This window comes from Arachis ipaensis, chromosome B9, assembly GCF_059453495.1.
Source record: "Arachis ipaensis isolate K30076 ecotype BB chromosome B9, ASM5945349v1, whole genome shotgun sequence".
Lineage (NCBI taxonomy): Eukaryota > Viridiplantae > Streptophyta > Magnoliopsida > Fabales > Fabaceae > Arachis > Arachis ipaensis.
The window spans coordinates 107,575,617-107,582,246 of record NC_142444.1 but is presented as its reverse complement, the minus strand read 5'-3'; positions in this window follow the sequence as shown (position 1 = coordinate 107,582,246).

The window sequence follows — 6,630 nt, the reverse complement described above, 5'->3', positions numbered from 1 at the left end:
TTCTACTTTCTCTCTCCCTCACCACCATTACCAAGGTTTTTCTTTTCTTCTTCCCTCCTTACTTTTCCTTCTTCCTTTTATTTTATGTTTTCTTCTCCTTTTCTTTTTCTTTTTACTTGCATTATCCATGTTTTCTTTTTCTTTCTTTTTCTTTTAATTGGTGTTGGAAATTTATTAGGGTCATTGTTTCTTATTATATGCTTGTGGATTGTTGCAAAATTGTTTGGCAATTATATATTAATTTTTAGGGGTTGCTTGCATGTTCAATTCTATACTTTCAATAGCTTATTCACCATGCATGCTATGTGTTTGTGAAAACGCCCGTATGGCATTGTGCACTATTTTTAGATTTCTTTTAATCTACTACTCTATATGCTTACTTTTCACAAAACCCTTTTTTATATTTTATTAGTTAAATATAATTGTTAATACAAACAGATTGTTAGTATGACAGACTTGGTAATCTAACTTAGACATTGAATGCTTGATCTATGCTACTCATGCCTTTGCCGGCATGCCAATAAATACCTTGCATTAACTTGTCCCTATATGCACTTGCTATATTTCCATTGATGATTTTCCAAATGTAGTCATGACCATGTGTTAACATCATTCATATTTTAATGTGCATTAATTACCACCTTTCCCATTCTCTTCTTTGCTCCGAACCTTGACATTTTAACATACTTTCTCTTTTCTTTCTTTCAGGATGGCCACCAAGAAAGGCAAGGAGAAAGCTACTCCTAAATCAACAGCAGCAAGAAGAGGAACAAAAAGAGCATTAGGGGCAGAGCCATCTTCAACTGCAGTTAAGCCCTCAACAAAAAGAATTAAGAGGATTATCAAGGTTGATGAAAAAGAGAAAGCCTTCCCAGCAAAGGACACTGCGCGATTTTCCAATCGCTACTGTGAGCAGATGTTCCCCATCCTGGCAGAAAGGAGTTACAACGACGAATACCTTCTTATCCTCCCGACCCGTATTGCTGAATTTGTTGAGCCGCAAATTGAACGAAGACAATGGGGTTTCCTACAGAGACAGCCACGGCAGATTAATCTTTTCTGGGTAGTCGAGTAATTTCCACCTACCAACCCTGCAGTCTGTCTATGTCCGTCAGAAGCAAGTCCCCATTACAGAAGAGGCCATTCAGCGAGCTTTAGATCTTCCCCCTACTCCAGAAGGACTGGACGCATTTCAAGAGGCCGCACTCAAGCGCCAGATGTACCAATTTGACTGGGACGTTGTTCTCAGAATTATCGCACTACCTGGCAGCAGATGGATCTACGGATAGCATCTTTCCCGTCCTAAGGGAATATTGGCTTCTGCACTTACCTTGGAAGCTCGCGTGTGGGCACAGATTATGTCCCATTACGTCTTTTCGAGCACCTACGAGTCCTCCTTCACTGTAGACATGGTCGTTCTACTATGGTGCATCCTTACAGACCAGCCTCTGAACCTACCAAGACACATCCGGAATGCTATGGGACACGTACAAATTACGGGCAACTTACCTTTTCCCGCCTTGGTTTCAGATCTCGTCTCAGCAGCCGAAGTCTCCTACAGAGCTAGAGACACCAAAGCCATGCTCCCACGGGATGATCAGTACGTCCCTAACGGGAAATATATTAAACTTCCAGCAGCCACTACAAGCCAACCTACTGAACCGGCTGAAGACATTCCTCCTTCAACACCACAAAAACCTAAAACAACCCAACTACTCCATCAGATACTTGTGAGGTTGGATCGCAGGAACACAAAGCAAAGCTAAGAGAGCGCCATAACAAGCGCCGATTCACATACCTCAAGGAGCTACTTAAAGGAAAATACAGAGACTCAGACACCCCGGACTCCACTTTATTCACCAGCACAGGGAGCCATGACAGTCCCGATTGTGGAGATACTGCTACCAGCCCACCTTTGTTCCTGACAGATGGCACCGAGGACGGTGCAAAGCCTTAAGTGTGGGGAGGTCGGTCAGTACCTGACTTTCGGAGGTAATTTCTCTTCCCTAATGCCAATAAAATATGATATTTAGTTAGTTTTTCTTTTGTAGAATAGGATAAATTGCATAGTAATAGATTAGTTGCATGCATGTTCTACTTGATTGAAAAGATAAAAAAAGTTTCTTCTAAAACTCTATTTTTAGAACAAAATTTCACTAATTTTAATAAAAACTTTTATGTTAAATTTGCTTGAAGTTGTATTTAGAACATGGTTTTTGAGCTAAAGAACACACAACCTGTGAGACTCTCAGCCTAAACACATGGTTACATTATTTAACCATAAATATTTTATTCTTGTGTGTTTACTCCTCTATGATTGTAATCTATATTTTGTTTCAACCTTTATGTCCAATGTTTAATATATTTATATGCTTGCATATGATTGAGGCCATTATTTGTTTAGCTTACTTATACAAATTAAGCCTACCCCTTAAGTTACCTTTGTTAGCCACTCTGAGCCTTTAAATCCCATTTGTTCTTTATTTTACCACATCACTAGCCTTAAGCGGAAAAACAATTATATATCCCAATTGAATCTTTGGTTAGCTTAAGATAGAATTGTGTGTTAATTGAGTATGGAAAGATTGTGGGAACAAAAGATAATAAGGGAATGTGTCATGATAATATAATGGGAATTTAGGTACCTACTCATTTGAAACTATAAAAGAAAAATTTAATAATTCTATGTGCATTGATAAGCTGTGTTTAATTAAAAAAAATCCAAAAAAAATATTCAATAAATAAATAAGGGGACAAAATTACCCCAATGCTAAGTTAAAATTCAAGGATCAATGCATATTTGATAAAATTAAAATAAAAGTTGATACATGAGTAAGGAATATGAAAGGGAAATTTTGGGTAACTAGGTGTGAAATTTAAGTTATATAGAATGTATAAATGTGTGTTAGGTGAAAGCCTGGGTTAATTAAAGATTCAATTTATAAGCTTACTTAGCCATATATATGCCCTAACCCCTACCTTGGCCCCATTACAACCTTGGAAAGACCTCATGATGTTTGCATTGGTATATTAAATGTTGTTGATTGGTTAGGTGAAGAACAAAAACTAGAAAGCATGATTAGGAAAGGATAGAGTGATTACCCTATACACTAGAGAGACTAGAGTGTACATACAACATCAGTGAGGGTTCAATGCTTAAATTCTATGTTCCCTGCTTTCATGAGCTACCTTCTTGCATTTTTATCTATTGTTACTGTATAAAAATTGAATTAGTGGAATTTGATTTGTGATTGTCTTGAAGAGCTTATTTACTTTTAACCAAGTGGACAAGAATCATATAGTTGCATTCACATATATAGGTTGCATTGCATTGCATAAGTTTTACATGTTCCTGCTCATTTATTTTATCTCCTTCAACTAAGCATGAGGACATGCTAATGTCTAAGTGTGGGGAGGTTGGTAAACCATTATTTTATGGTTTATATTGTGTTTAATTGTGTGGTTTTATCGAATTTTTACCCACTTATTCATTAATTTAGCATGTATTTACAATTCCTTTCCCAAAATTACTCCATGGTTGAAAACTGCTTCCTAGAGACTTTTAATTATGTATTTTAATTCTCCTTTATTTCATTCGATGCCGTGATCTGTGTGTTAAGTGTTTCAGGCTTTATAGGGCATGAATGACTTGGAGATTGGAAAGGAGGCTTGCAAAAATGGAAGGAACACAAGAAATGGAGGAGATGACTAGCGAGAAGTGACGCGGACGCATGGCTCACGTGACCGCGCGAAATAGAGGAAATTGCAGTGGCGCGCTCGCATGCCTGACGCGAACGCATGGATTGGAAACTGCACAAGTGACGCGAATGCGTGGACGACGTGCACGCGTGGCAAGGCAAAACGCTGGATGACGCGATCGCGTGACATGCACGATCTGCAGAATCTACAAAATTCGCTGGGGGCAATTTTGGGCCCTGTTTTGACCCAGTTTTCGGCCCAGAAAAGCAGATTATAGCCAGGGAACATGCAGAGACCAAAACAACATTCATTCCGCATAATTTTAGTTTTTAGATATGATTTTACTCCTCGTCTAGGTTTTCTCTCTACATATTCATAGTTCTTAGGATTTTGATTTTATTGCTTTTTGGATTGGGATATTGAGAAGAGTTATTACCTCCACCAAGACTTCATCATTCTAGTTTGTTTTCCTTACTTGTCTCTTACTCTTCCATGTCCTCAATTTATTCAGAGTTACTATTGGATTATTTTTAGAATTTATTAATACAAGAATTATTTTTATTTTTAATTGCTTTCTTTGATTATTATTATTTATCATATCTCTCTTTATTTCTCTTCCTTATTTTGTGAAATTTACATTCATAATGAGCGAGTAGTTCCATAACTTGATTGGGAGATGATTGAAAGGAGAACCTTGAGTTGGAACACTCAAGAGAAAAATTGTAATTGGGTTTATTGTTGGATTGCCCTCTAGTCAATGACACTAGTCCTTCCCAAGGGAGAGGATTAGGACTTGTGAATAGAGATTGCCTTCCAACTTGCTTGACTTTCCTCTACCTAGTAAAGGATAACTAAGCAAAACAACCTTCAATTATCATTTTGATCTTGGGAGAACTCCATCAAGGATAAGGTTTCCAACTAATCTACTCCCGGTCAAGGTTCTTATTTAAATTACATAAATTCTCTGATTTAATTTCCTGTTTATCAATTCAAACCATTTTAGAAAATATCTGATTAATAAAATAGCACACCTTTCTGCAACTCCTTAGGAGACGACCTGGGATTCATACTCCCGGTATTTTAATTCTAATTTTGTGACAACCCCTTCTAAATTGATAAGCGGATTTTTGGTTGGTTAAGAACTATACTTGCGACGCATCTCTTATAATAATTTCTTAACTCGCCAATTTTCGCCACGTCAGTGAGCACCCCTTCTTGAAGTTGAACGCCAATGACATTCCTCTTTGGGCGTGCAACGTCATTAGAGGTGTCTTGGACAGCAGTCTGGTTATCCTCTGTCAGCTTTACTTCTCCTGGTCTCCTATTATTCTGAGGTTGGGTATTCAATGTTTTCCCACTCCTCAGTTGGATCGCCTAACATTCATCTTTTATTTGCTTAGATAATTGCTGCCTAGTCTGATTCAGCTGTGCTTCTACATTCCTATTAGAAGACTAAGTTTTTGCAAAGCCTCTTGCAATTCCAGTAACTGCTATGCAAGGGCATGTAACGGTTGCGTCAATGGTCCATTTTGTTTAGGAGGGTTAGATTCAGTAGATATTGCCTTAACCTCTCCTTTTATGGAAGTCTCATCAACCGATTATAGATGATGGTTCATGGCAACTGTCTCAATAAGTTCGTGAGCCTCTCCAATTGTTTTTCTCATATGTATAGAACCACCAGCAGAGTGGTCTAAAGACATCCTAGCCATGTCTGTGAGGCCATAATAAAAGATGTCTACTTGCACCCATTCTGAAAATATTTCAGTGGGGCATTTTCGTAGCATTCTTCTATACCTCCCCCAGGCATCATGAAGAGATTCATTATTCTCTTGCTTGAAGCCTTGGATGTCCAGCCTTAACTGGGTCAACTTCCTTGGAGGAAAGTATTGATTCAGAAACATGTCTACTAGTTGCTTCCATGATTTCAAGCTAGATTTGGGTTGGTGATGACTTGCATCATCTACCTCTTTCTCTTAACTAAAAGGACCATAGAATTAGCAATTTCTCATTCTATTGATGCAATTATTTGAACTAAATGATGAATTTTATGGCACATTGGTTTGAAAGGGATCTTGTCTGAATTTCAGGTGAAAATAACATCAAAAGAGGAAGGAAGCAACAATGAGGAGCTAGGCGTGTATGCTGGGTGTGCCACTTGATGCAAATGCCAACAAATTGAATGGGCATGGCACGCCAGCTAGCAAGTCCAAAGGAGAGTCCGTGAAGCTTTCAATGGGCGTGGCATGCCAAGGCCAGGCGGGGCACGCCAAGGAGATGAAGCATAATGGGCGTGGCACGCCAACTGTAAACTCCAGAGAAGGGACACCAAGTTTTACTATGGGCGTGGCACGCTAGGGCCAGGCATGGCATGCTAACTATATATTCTAGAGGAGTATTCTTGAAGACCCACAAGGGGCGTGGCACGCCAGGCTAGGCGTGGCACGCCAACCCCATCATCTATAAGGGGCGTGGCACGCCAAATCGACGGCGTGGCATGCCCGTTCAACTAAGCAGAGGGGAGTGGAAGGTTCAACACAATGGGCGTGCCACTTGATGTTTGGGGCATGGCACGACAACCTTGTTCATATCTTGGGCGTGCCACTTGAGTTCTAGGCGTGGCACGCCAAGTTTGAAGAGATCAACACCATTATGGGCGTGCCACTTGAGATCGAAGGCGTGGGACGCTAGTTCAACCAACCAGAGAGGATAAGTGTGGCTCCAACAAGGGCGTGGCACACTAGACCTGGGCGTGGCATTCCAATACAAGTTTCCAAAAAAGAGAGAATGAAGAATCCTCGAACGTGTGCCTCTTGAGACTCTAGGCGTGGCACGCTAAGGCAAAATGACTAGGGACGTGCCATTTGAAGACTTGGTCGTGGCACACCAAATTTTTTCGCACCATGGGCGTGGCACGCCAGTTTACTAGACTAG